Source organism: Neofelis nebulosa, chromosome 6 (genome assembly GCF_028018385.1).
Source record: "Neofelis nebulosa isolate mNeoNeb1 chromosome 6, mNeoNeb1.pri, whole genome shotgun sequence".
Classification (NCBI taxonomy): domain Eukaryota; kingdom Metazoa; phylum Chordata; class Mammalia; order Carnivora; family Felidae; genus Neofelis; species Neofelis nebulosa.
In genome coordinates, this window is record NC_080787.1 from 16419881 (window position 1) to 16433736 (window position 13856).

Below are 13856 nucleotides of genomic sequence, written 5' to 3' on the forward strand. Positions count from 1 at the left end.
CGTGAGTTCGAGCCCCGTGTCAGGCTCCGGGTTGATGGCTCGGAGCCTGGAGCCTGTTTCCGATTCTGTGTCTCCCTCTCTCTCTGCCCCTCCCCCGTTCATGCTCTGTCTCTCTCTGTCCCAAAAATAAATAAAAAACGTTGAAAAAAAAAATTTTAAAAACAGGATACTGTTTAAGTGGTAGATATAAATCTATCCATTAGAAGTCAGGAGAGACTGAAAATAAATAAAGATTCAACTCTAGAGCCTAGAAAAACAAGAATAGGGCAAACCTAGAACTGGTAGGGGAAAAAACAAATAATGAGGAAGAGGATGCTGGGAGAGGGAATGTCTTCTCCCATCAGGTCACACCTTTAAAATTCCTTCTCCTTTCTGCTGGCCGGAGTATGGAGGCAGTGGTGAGACGTGTGAGCCATCTGACAGCGTGGATGGAAGCCATGAACGGAGGTCGGTAGGACAAGATGGACCCTGGTTCATGACATCACGAAGGCCCCACATCCGCCTGGACTGTTTAAACCATGAGGGGAGAGAGAGAAATACAGCTCTGTCACAGTGAAGTCCCTGCTCTTTTGGCCTTTGTACATCCAACATATACAAAGATACATTTAAAATATGAAGATTCAGGGGGCACCTGGGCGGCTCAGTTGGTTGAGCGTTGGACTTTGGCTCAGGTCTGATCTCGTGGTTGATGAGTTCGAGCCCCACATAAGGCTCTGTGCTGACCACTCAGAGCCTGGAAACTGCCTTGGATCCTCTGTCTTCCTCTCTCTCTCTCTGCCCCTCTGCATTTGGCTCTTTGTCTCTGTCTCTGTCTTAAAAATAAATAAACATTAAAAAAAAAAGAAGAAGATTCGGGGCACCTGGGTGGCTTAGGCAGCTGAGCATCTGACCTTGGCTCAGGTCATGATCTCCTGTTCCGTGACCTTGAGCCCCATGTCAGGCTCTGTGCTGACAGCTCGGAGACGGGAGCCTGCCTTGGATTCTGTGTCTCCCTCTCTCTCTGCCCCTCCCCTGCTTGCGCCCTGTCTCTGTCCCTCTCTCTTTCAAAAATAAATACACATTAAAAAATTTTAAATATGAAGATTCAATCCAGCAATATAAAAACACGAGGAAGGTTGGGTGCACTGTTATTTTCTTCTTCTTCTTTAAATGGCACCACTGATGTGAGTTTTTAGTGCCCTCAAGGGTAGCTTTTGTGTGCAGAAATGATTGTTCAGGTTGGTTTGTCCTCTAGGAATTCATATTCAATTATTAACATTGTAACTTCAAAATCATAGTTTATTTTAGAAATTCTATCATTTTATTTATGCGAAACTCATATTTCTAATAACTTTTGAGAGAACGTTCAGTAATATTTGTTTTCTCCTAGAAACTTAAAACATTTCAATAGAATACATCATTCTAACAGGCCACGATTTTTAAATGTCTTGTATTTTATTTCCTTTCTAGGTACTTTGATGGTTAGAGTTACGCAAAACCGTCTCAAGTACTTAAGTAGCTCTTAAGAAATAAGTATATTGAATTGAACTTAAAAATATTGCAAAACTGAACTTTAAAAAAAGTCTCCAATACATAAAATGCCAAATGTATGTTGATAATGATAATTTCTCTCCTCCTCCTCCTCCTCTTCCTGTTTTTCTTCTATTGTTCTTACATGTTCTACTTCAAACATGAGCAAGCAAGAAAGAGTAGAATACCCAGCACCCAGATTCAGCTATAATTCAAAAAAATGTTTACCCTTTTGTTTCACTTCTTTGTCCCCTTTTATTGGCTAAAATAGTTTCAAAACCAACTTTTAAACCAAATTGCTAACACCTTGCATGTTTCTTCTACCTCTCTAAAGATAAGGATATTTTCCAAAAGACCCAGTGTCATTATCGCTCCCCACAAAATTTACAGTCACTTTTCTCGTGTCACCCAATCCCAAGCTCATAATCATTTTTGCCCAACAATGTTGAAAAAAATTCTTGTTAGCGTTCAGGCGAGGTCGCACAGCACATTTGATTATTACACCTTTTAGGTCTCCTGTAACCCAGAGTCGTGTACCTTCTTTTTTTCTTTCCTACAGAATCTGGGTTAGTTGTCTTGCAGAACGTCTTATACTCTGTACTCGCCTGTGAACTTGCTGGTGTCATTTAACACGTTCCTCTATCTTCTCAAATGCCTGTAAAAGAGAGTTGTCTCTAGAATCTCCAGGTCAGACTTTTTAAGATAGCTTTATTGAGTTACCACTCACACCCCATGCAATGTACCCACTTGAAATGCACAATTCAGCCATTTTTAGCATATCATCAGTCATGCACCCATCACAACAATTAATGTAAAATGTTTCATCACCCTCAAAAGAAACACCATCCCCATTCTCAGTCATTCCCCCTTCGTGCCCTCATCCCAGCTCGTTCTGCTTTAATGGATTTGTCTGTCATGCACATTTTGTATAAATGGAATCATGATGTATGTCATTATTTATGACCGGTTTCTTTCATTTAGCACGGTGCTTTCAAGATTCATCCCTATTGTGACCTCAATCGGTACCTCATTCCTTTTCATGGCTTAATATGGCTTAATAATATCCCATTGCATGGCTAGACCACGTTTTCTTTTTTAAAGATTTATTTTTTTATTTTTATTTTTTTTAATGTTTATTAATTTTTGAGTGAGAGAGAGAGAGAGAGAGAGAGCACAAGCAGGGGAGGGGCAGAGACAGGGAGACAGAATCTGAAGCAGGCTCTAGGTTCTGAGCTGTCAGCACTGAGCCCGATGCAGGGCTTGAACTCACGGACTGCGAGATCATGACCTGAGCCGAAGTCTGAAGCTTAACTGACTGAGCCACCCAGGTACCCCTTAAAGATTTATTTTTAAGGCATCTCTACCCCCAACGTGGGACTCAAACTCACAACCTTGAGATCAAGAGTTGCATGTTCCACTGACTGAGCCAGCCAGGTGCCCCCACATTTTCTTTATTCATTCATCAGTTGGTGAATATTTGGGCTGTTTGCCACAAATAAATGCCCATTTTTATATGTATGAGCTACCTTAAAAATATCCTTCTATTATTGAATATTTCAAACATATGAAAAGTAGAGAAAAAATGTAATGAATTCCTTGTACTTCTCAGCCAGCTCAACAACTGTCATTAGTTATCTTTTCTGTTGGTATCATCACCCATTTCCCCAACCACTCACAAATATTTTGAAGCTAATCTCAGACATCATATGATTTCATCTGAAAATATTTCAATATGTATCTCTAAAGATAAGGACTCTCCTTTTTAAACATAATCACAATATCATCATCATATCCTGAAAACTCCACCTATAAATCCATAATATCATCAGTGTTCCTATTTTCCTGATTGCCTATAAATGTTCTGATTTTTGTTTTATAGTTTGTTTAAAATAAGGTCCAAAAAGGTCTATACATTATCATTGGCGAATAATTTCTTTTTTTTTTTTTTAAGATCTTAGTTTTAAGCAACCTCTACACCCAACACGGGTCTCAAACCCACAACCCCAAGATCAAGAGTCACATGCTCCACAGACTGAGCCAGCCAGACACCCCTCATTGATTAATCATTTCTCAAGCCTTTTTATGAAGGCTCACTTTTAATGCTTAATGTCATTTAAAACAACAACAACAACAGGGGCGCCTGGGTGGCTCAGTCGGTTAAGCGTCCGACTTCGGCTCAGGTCATGATCTCGCGGTCCGTGAATTCGAGCCCCGCATCAGGCTCTGTGCTGACCGCTCAGAGCCTGGAGCTTGTTTCAGATTCTGTCTCCCTCTCCCTCTGACCCTCCCCCGTTCGTGCTCTGTCTCTCTCTGTCTCAAAAATAAATAAACGTTAAAAAAAAATAAAATAAAACAACAACAACAACAACAAAGCTCATTGGTCCTGAATTTCCTCTAGTTTGGATTGCACCCTCATGGTGTCAGTAGGCATGTTCCTCTGCCCTCTGTATTTCTTATAAAATACAGGAGTTTGAACAGTTTCTGTTTGGTTTTTCTGGCAGGACTATTATATAGGTAGTGTGGATAATCCCCCCGAGGGGCAGATAATGTCCTTTGATTGCTGCCATTGGCCATAGTTGATCATTGCCTAAAGACACTAATTCATCAGAAGTTTCAAACTGTGATATATTTATAGTATTTCGTCTTCATTTATCAGCTAGATTACTGCTTTAAAAAGAAACTTCCTCTTGTTAAATACCTGGTTACACTAAGATACAGTTCCTATGGGAAAGGCAGGAAGAAAGGTTTGATTTTTTTCTCTCTACTCATCAGTTTTCAAAAATAGTGCATTGGTTCCCTATTGCCTTGAAAAAATATCAGCGTTTTGGGCTGCCCGGGTGGCTCAGGTGGTTAAGCGGCTGACTTCGGCTCAGGCCCTTACGATTCCGGAGTTCGAGCTCCAAGTTGGACACTGCAGTGACAGTGCAGAGCCTGCTGGGGATTCTCTCTCCCTCTCCCTCTGCCCCTCCCCCACTCACACTTTGTCTCTCTTTCAAAATAAATAAATAAACTTAAAAAAAAAGAGTATCAGTGGATTGCTGTTTGGGTATTATTAGGTATTATTAGGAACTGATCGGTTTAGATATTTTGGGTGTGTTTAAATAAACATACTCTACATGTTTAAATCTATTTTAATTACCATTCTTATTGTTGCTCAAATGTGTCCCTCTTTGTCCAGTAAGAGCTTCCAATTCCATGTGACACAATCTCCACAGTTTTTGATACACTTCTTGGTATTTGGTATCACGAGATGTTCTAGGCTTGTCTTGCACCAGACCTGGAATGGGTCATTTCTTTAAGGTGTCTCCCCCTCTTTTTTTAAAAGTGGCAGATGGAATTTAGAAAACATGATCTAAATCTGGACTTTTAGAGCTTCATATAGACACAATCTCCTAGGGTTTTAATTAAATATTTCATTTGACAAGAGAGAAAAGCATTTATTTTGAACGTGGCCAATCTACCCTGTGAATCTGTTTTCTCATTTGCAAAATGCAGCCTATACTAATCATTACTCACAGGTTTATGGTACCGATTGAACAAATCAATACACGTAAATGATCTAGAATAGTGTCTGCGATAGGGAGCACCTAACAAATAAAAGCCACTATGGTGTCCTGCCTAGCATTAATTTAATATTCAGATTTCAATATATGGAGATTTATTTTAAGATCAAAATGTTATTCTTTTACAACTCATAGCTCCTCTTGATGATGTGTCCTGACACCCCAAATTTCCCTGACCTGATTTGAGCATTCAAACTCTCATGCAGCAGGGTTCAACTAAGGAAGCCAGGGGAAGAGCAACCAACTCCAAAGTTATTTTTTGCTTCTTGGAAGGCCATCTGCTGCCGTGACCCATTTTACAACGTGCAAATTCATCAGCTGAGTGCAATTTCCCTTCAATCAGTGGCCCAGTAAATATAATTACATTGCTAATTTTAAATTTCAAATGGTCAGCTCAGGTTGAAGAATGTCCATTCAGCAGTCAAGATTCTGCACCTAATTGAGAAAACAGAGGGCCCACATGCCAGGAACTTGACAGACAAGTGGGAAACAAGTTTGTTTTCTTTTACCTATTAAAGAGCCGCTGGCATACAACAAACAGAAATCTTTCCAAAGCTTCCCCCACTCCCTTTTTTTCCCCATTCGAAAGAACAATTTGACATTGCAGTGAATGGATAAGGGAAATCACCTTCGCACGCCTGGTCCTTTCAAGACTGGACTGATCTCTATAAAAAAAAAAAATGTCTATCCTTGAATAAAGTTTATGTAAAGCCCACATGAAAAATAAATTAATTCGTGACACCTAAATGTTTTCAAAAATAATGTATTGGTTTCCTAGAGCCTCTAAAGAATATCAGTGTGTTGTTGGACCGTATAGCACACCAAAATTACTTTGCAAGACGTTATTAACACACTCGGTGAAATTGTCCTAAGACTGTAGGTTAAAGTATTACGTCAATATTCAATTTCCCGATTTGATAACTGCTTTGCCCTTAGAAAAGACACACTCAGTAAAAGTAGTAAAAGGACACAATGTCTGCAAAGCGTTCCGGAATGAGCCAGGAAAAAATTAATGTGTGTGTGTGCGCGTGTGCACACAGAGACAGAGAACGAGAGTCCATGCGAGTGCGCGTCCGTGGTGAAAATTAAAAATTGGTGAAAACAGGTGAATGTGGGTAAAAGGGACAGGGGAGTTCTTTATATTATTCTTGAAATTCTTCTGTAAGTTTAAATTTTTCCAAAATAAGACGTTTTAAGAAATAATTTAAGAACCCTGTAGGTGACTTCACAAACCCAGGCCAAAAAATTAAGTCCATTAGAATGAATTATCAGCCTATAGAGACGTGGGTTACCGAAGCATGCACATTTATAGGTCATTGTCTGAGCTAAGCATGAATTAAAACCAACAATGCAAGCCTCGATTCTCGCGATACCTGGAATAACAGATGAAGAACACAGATTGGAGTACTAATGTTAATACTAACACTAACACGAATATGAAGACAAATACTAATACTAATATCTTGGCTATTAGAAGGAATTAGCAGAGCTGGCCCAGTGTTTGAAAAGCCTGCTGAAATGTCAGGGGAAGAGACTTAACCTCTGAAGGCAACGTAGCAAGTCCTTCTCATTACAGCAGGTCCCAAAGTCAGCTCCTTAAGAATCTTAATCTTCTCCCTTGGTCAGAAGACTGCTTTCCTTTTTATCTAATATTCTAATCCTCATTGCTGGACATGCAAATAAATCTGCTTTGTATTAAAAAAGAAAACTGACATGCTACCAACCAAGCCTTGCCTCAAATGCTCCTTTCTGTAACTGATGCAGCAGAAAGCACTCTTCTCCTTAATGGTTCTTGCGTTTTTGTATTTACCTCCCGTTAAGGGTGGAAGGTCTTCCGTGATTCCTCCAGAGAGAACGTGGTGTTTTCTCTTCCTCTGACTCAGGAAGTAACCGCGGGACAGCACACACTTCATCTTGTATATTTTGCATGTTTATTGATATGGCTCTCTCTCCAAAGGCTGAGTTCCTAGAGGGTAGGGAACATGGCTTACTCACCTGTTTATTACCCCAACAGCTCTGGCTCTGTTGTAGGCTTTCAATACTCACGGAATGAATGAAGGAAGGAATGAGCAGACAGGATCTGAGCTTGACCTGGATGAAATGAAAAGGAACAGACATTCAATATAATTAGGATTTATTGATTGGACACATCTGAAATCTGAACCAAGAGCACTAATCTAGGCACAGTTATTTACCAGTGGGTCAATTTTCCCACGTTAGCGGTAAGATAGACACATTCTCAGAAGGGAAATACCGTGGCGATACATCTGAAACACATAGGTACCGAGTATTATTTCTGCCCCTGAGGGCATGTTTCCTACGTGTTCCCAGTGAGAACGAAGTCCAGAGTGAGGAGTTTCCACGCCTTACACCACCAGACCCAGTTGAGTCCCCTTGGATTTCAAGTTGACAAAGAGTTCTCACCGAAAACGGCGCCATGTCACGATTCCAGCTTCAGAGAGTATAAATACACCAGGCCGAAGATCAGTTGAGCAAGTTTGCCCTTCTGGGCCTGTCCTCACACTTACAGAATAACCAGAACAACACCTACTATGTCGGCCAGGGTTTAGTTGCAGAGAAAAGAATCCATGCTAGCGTATTTGCACAGGAAGAGATAGCAAGAGGCTTACCGATTGATCGAGACACCCGAAGGAGCAGACGCCCCAAAGCCACGCCTCACAAACAAGTCTAAGGGAACTACTGCCTCTTCTTGGATCAGGAAGCCCTGAGCCCCTGAGCTACACCACCTTCATGAGCCAGGGGACCTTACAGTTAGGAAGCCACCCAAGGTTAGGAGGCTGGCCGTTGCTGTCTCACCATGCCTGCTACGATGACTACCAGTAAAATGAATGCTGTGCGTTCTGCTTTTTAGCACCAGGTAGCTAAGACTGGATACAGGGGCCTCTGCCGATGCTGCCCGTGGAAAGCGCCTGCCTCCACCACTCTACGGCCTATGGAACCAGCAGGTAGGAGCCTCCCATCTCATTCCCAGTTTCCAAATCTCATCCGACGGGGGAATCCCAAATCCCGGACAGAACCCCAGATACAAGGCAGTCTGGAAAATGCGGTGTTTAGCTTTCCAGCCTCCAAAGCGGAGGAAAGCACACCGGAAGGCAGCTGGGGTGAATGCAGGGTACCTATATGAGTATCAACTGCCTTTTAGAGCCAGGAGACTTAGATGAGATTTATCGAGTACATAGTACAAGGTCTAGCGCACAGCACTTCTCAGTAAGTGGCATTCATATTGACTCTAAAGAACTTGAACAGTCATCTTTGTGCTGCAAAGCTGTAATACGGCTACAGGTTTAAGAATTAAAGAAAACGATGAGTTCTCCATCATGACGGACTCTGGAATAGGACAGTGGAAGGCTATTTCTTGGTGAAGCGGACACTAACATTTATTGATAGCCTAGAAATGTGCCCGATAGGATGCTCCTGATTCAAATTCCTCATCTCGCTTTTCCTCACAACTCCACTAGGTTCCCATTTATAGAATTTGACATGGAAGCTAACTAACTTGCTGAAGGTCCCACAGCTGGTAAGACAATGGGACATGGACTGAGATCAGTTGACTTTAGAAGATGTGATTTTCCTGAAGTCCTGGATAGGAGTACAGGTGCACCTAGCGGGTGAGGGGACTGGCTAGGGAAGACAAGGCCCAGGCTTCAGTGCTGATCTCTAGGATGGAGGTGATCAGAACTATTCATGTGCGGTCAGGCCGTCTAATGGAAAGGTAAGTAAAAGACTTAGGCCTGTGCCTGACTCATGCTAAGTGCCCCACATCCATTAGCTATGATTAGTCATGTGGAAAGACATTTAAACATTCACCGGATGTAATATTAGCTGGCTTTGCACCTTATGGAGCATCCATTTCGAAAGAATTTTGGTTCATGGGTCAATATGGAAGGCAAGAGTTCTCCACGCGTCTCCATGTTGAAATGGAAGGAATTTGGGGCGCCTGGGTGGCTCGGTCGGTTAAGCGTCCGACTTCGGCTCAGGTCGTGATCTCACAGTCCATGAGTTCGAGCCCCGCGTCGGGCTCTGGGCTGACAGCTCGGAGCCTGGAGCCCGCTTCGGATTCTGTGTCTCCCTCTCTCTCTGCCCCTCCCCCGTTCATGCTGTGTCTCTCTCTGTCTCAAAAATAAATAAACGTTAAAAAAAAAAAAAGAAAGAAAGAAATGGAAGGAATTTCTAGCTTCTACAATTTCCACCATGTACCAGCATTGCAACTTTGAGTGACTCACTTAGTCTTTCTTGCTTCTGTTTCTTCATCTACAGATGAGAATAATAATTCTACCAATACTATGGGATTGTCCCAAGGATGAAATGTTTAATGTATACGATGCACTTCTTGCTTTGGTTACTTTTTGCTTTGCAAAAAGGGGATGAGAAATATATAATTATTTTCATCTTCCTTTTCGTATCCAATATTATCTCATGAAAATCTTTAAAAATCATCTGGTATGGCACCAATTTACTCATTCTAGTGACTGCATAATATCTATAATGCAGATATATAATAATTTACTCACTATCCTTCTACGGATCATTTTACTGACTGTTTTATTTATAACTTTTCTCTAATAACGATGTTTTAAACATCCTATGCATGTGACTGTCTGCAAAACGAAGCTCTGGTGCATAAATAGGAGGTATACAGCTCGACGAATTTTTAAAAACTAACATACGCATATAACCGGCACCCAGGTCGAGAAACAGAATATTGCCTGCTCGTAGGAAGCATTCATCATACTTTCCTGTGGTCGTTAACATCTACCCTCCTGATTTCTCTGAATTTTGCGTTATTTTTAACCATATATAAATGGGGTTAGGCATTCGTGCTCTAGCATGCCTGGCTTCTTTTGTGCGATCCATGCACATTGATGTCTGGAGTTATAATGTGCTCATTCTTATCTTGTGCAGCATGCTATTAAATCAATATGACAATTAGCCTCTTCAGTCTACACCTCATGAATGTTGGGGCAGCTTCTGGCCTTGGGTTTATACGAATGGTGCCGCAGACAACATTCTTATACGTTTCTTCTGGTGAACGTATGACACGCTTCTGTGGGCACGTACAGAATGTGGTATGGCCACCTCCCAGGGCATACGTATGTTCAGATTTACAAGACACCGGCAAACAGGTTTTCAAGGTGGCTACATCCATTTACACATCTACCAGGAGTATATAATAGTTTTGATTGTTCCACACTCTTGCCAAAACTTGGCTTCTTCTTTTTTTTTTTTTTTTTTTTTTTTTTTTGGTACATAAGTTTATTTCAATGGGATACGTTGTCAGGAGTGGGATTCTTGGGGCAAAGCGTATATATATTTTCACTTCGGCACAGGTGGCCAGATTGTTTTCCAAAAAAGTCTGTTTGCCTGCACATTTTCACCAGAAATATAAAAGAATACTCTTCTCCCTCCATTGCTACAAACAATAAATAGGATTGCTCTTTAAGTTTTGCCATTCTGATGGGTGTAAAAAATACGACACTGTTATTTTAATTTGCACGCTCTAGTATTAGCTAATTTTTATATACATTGGTCACTCAGATTTGATCTTCTATGAACTGTCTTTCTGATAGGAAAAAGGTTATGGAATTTGTGACTTATAAGAAAAGATTACGGGGCACCTGGGTAGCTCAGCCATTTAAGCATCCTGGTTTCGGCTCAGGTCACAGTCTCATAGTTGTGGGACAGAGCCCCGCGTTGGGCTCTGTGCTGACAGTGTGGAGCCTGCTTGGGATTCTCTCTCTCCCTCTCTCTCTCTCTCTCTCCCTCTGCCCCTCCCCCTCTCAAAATAAATCAACTTAAAAAAAAAAAAAAGAAAAAGATTTAAAGAATGATGTTAGCCCAGAGAAGAAAAAGCCTAACGGGAACTGTATTAGCTGTCTTGGAATATTTGAATGCTCACGTTCTAAGGGATTTCATGTGCTCTGTGTATCTTTAGAGGGCAGAAATGGGAACTAATGAATGAAAGTTTTAAGGTGTCATATTTTGAGTTAAGAAAGCAATAGTGTTTTGAGTTAAGAAAGCAATAGTGTGATCCCATTAAACAACAAGTTTTCTCTGAGGCTGTAAATTCTCTCCTGCATGTGTCTGCCATGAGGCTGCCTGCTGACGTGTTGGGGGTGTGCTGGAGGGGATTTTTCTGATTTAGATATGCCTGAGGATCAATTTAAAAAATTTTAAATTCAGATTCCCGGCATCCTGCCTTGAAGCTTTTAAAAGAAGGCCTAAGGCAAAGGCCCAGGGATCTGTATTTAAATTTTTTTTTTAATGTTTAATTATATTTGAGAGAGAGAGAGAGCAGGGGAGGGGCAGAGAGAGAGTCGGAGACAGAATCTGAAGCAGGCTCCAGGCTCTGAGCTGTCAGCACAGAGCCCGACGCGGTGAGATCATGACCTGAGCTGAAGTCAGATGCTTAACTGATCGAGCCACCCAGGCACCCCCAGGAATCTGTGTTTTCAAAACACTCACCAAATGATTCTGATGTAGCCTGTGTACAAACCAACATTTGAGAAACACTGAAGCAGACAACCTCTAGAAACTCTTCGAGTTTTGAAATGATGCATTTTTTCAGCTGTAGGTTAGCGATGTCATTTAACATGAAATAGAGTAAGAGTCGGATAGTAAAGGATTGTCAACAACCCCATCTACAGTTCTTTGACCCTACCTAAGGAAATGTGAGAATTATATTTTCTTCTACAACCGCATGTGTCTTAACTATAATCCTCAGACAAAGGAAGCGACTTGTAAAATTATGAGTTACAGTTAAAAATTTGCAGACAAAGCATCTTTGGAATTCGGCATTTGAGGGTGGGGGTTGGGGGTTCTCAGAAGTTAATTCTATAAGGAGAGAAACTCCCTGTTTAAAATGAGTTATCAGCATGCGGAGCCTGGGTGGCTCAATTGGTTAAGCGACCGATCCTTGGTTTTGGCTCAAGTCATGATCTCTGGGCTTCTGAGTTCGAGCCCTGCACAGGGCTTTGCGCTGACAGCACAGAGCCTGCTTGGGCTCTCTCTCTCTCTCTCTCTCTCTCTCAGCCCCTCCCCCATTCACCTGCACTCTCTCTCTCTCTTTCAAAATAAATAAATAAACTTTAAAAATAAACAAATAAATAAAATGAACCATCAGTAAAGAGAATGATCTTTGGGTCTGACTCACTCTCACCCTCAGTCTCCTTATCCCCGAAGTGGGGACAGCAAAGCAACACGAGCTACTTGGAAGGGACTTTCCCTTGGGATTAAATGAAATAGCCCATCAACTGCCTACCACGGCTCTTGGTACAAAGGAAATACTTACCTAGTAATTCTTGTGCGTTCTTTCTTCCACAGTGCCAGGACTCTATTTCTAAACATAAGCGTGTTTTCTTCTTTCAACCAATGCAGGAAATCAGGAAGAAAGTTTGATCTTGATCAGGTGGTTTAAAACTATTACAGGTCATTGCCAGAGGGGAAGGGGCGGGGGGGATGGGCGAAAGAGGTGAAGGGGATTATAAACTTGCAGTTATAAAATAAATCAGTCACAGGGCTGTAAAGTACAGTATAGGGAATACTATAATAATTTCATGTAGTAACAGATGGTGACTAGACTTATCATGGCGATCATTTTGTAATCCCTATAAATGCCCAATTGTTATGTTGTGTACCTGGGACTGATACAATAGTGCATGTCAATTGTGCTGCAATAAAAAATATTATAAGCATTTCAAAACATTTGGCTCCTTCTTTGATAACTACCGAAGGTACACAGTGTTTTCGGTCTAGATGTTGACCAAACATTTCAAGGATATTTGAAGGAAAGGATTTATCTTCAAGGAAGAGAAATATTTGATCTTAATAGGAACGCTTCAAAGGTCACGAAAGGAAGGCTGTTTTCAGAGTATTTTCATCTATTCCAAAAAGATCGAATAAATTAGCCTTTTCTTTTCCTTTCAACTAGTTATGTTGGGATTCAGCTATTTCCTCTGGGCTAATATTCAGCTGGTGTTAAGCCTCATGTCTTCTATGAAATGAGACACTGAAGCCCCAAGTTGCCCAAGTGTCTACTGAACGCATAAGGAATTTGGAACTTGGCCACTGAGTCTCAGGTTGGAGTAAGGGACAATCATCGTGCAAGAGGAAACACCTAGAACTCTTTCCCTTGGACCAGGTGAGCCAATGGGTAAGTCAGGCTCAGTTTTAATCAGGTTCCCAGAGACAGGGAAGCTGTGTTGTTGGTTTTTGTTAGATAAATACTTGGCACGTCATAGGCTGGCAATAAATGTATCTCAGATAAATGAATGAATGAAGCAAGAACTAGGAGCTGAGAATTGTAAACAACAAAGACCAAACTGAAAAAGCTGAAACAGCAAGGCAGATTGATCTCGTTCTAGGCAAATGGAAAAGCAGAAGACACCAAGCAGGTTCCTTATACCATAGTCCAATACTATCTTAGCATATTGCCAGGCAATGAATGGAGAAAACATCCCTGGAATTCTTTTTGCAAGAGTATTGTGTAGGTCGAGAAGAAATACTTTAATAAGCCCTCTGAGGTGGTAGGTGAGACCCCCACGGGACCTGGCATGGGCAGTTGTCTGGATAAGGCAAGGGAGGAGGGATGGCTTTATGATCCAGCATGATGGCTGAGGGGAGACGGGGTGGTAGAGAAGTCCGAATTTGCCAGAATGCCCCTGGACTGCAATGTGAATAAAGTCTACAGAAGAATCAGAGATACGTGCTTGGGTGAAACTTCATGTCGAACAGAGAGAAGGGGCAGCTTGACAAACTGATATGCAC

At 41.4% G+C, this 13856-nt stretch overlaps 1 long non-coding RNA gene across 1 annotated transcript; it reads right to left on the minus strand.

The window, feature by feature from the left end:
- Positions 1-1820: 1820 nt before the first annotated feature.
- LOC131513412 (uncharacterized) lies at positions 1821-12493 on the minus strand. Its single transcript, XR_009262568.1, has 4 exons — positions 12382-12493; positions 7119-7163; positions 6883-7038; positions 1821-2164 (listed from the first exon to the last, which is right to left on the minus strand). It is a non-coding gene; the product is annotated as an uncharacterized LOC131513412 (long non-coding RNA).
- Positions 12494-13856: the final 1363 nt, after the last annotated feature.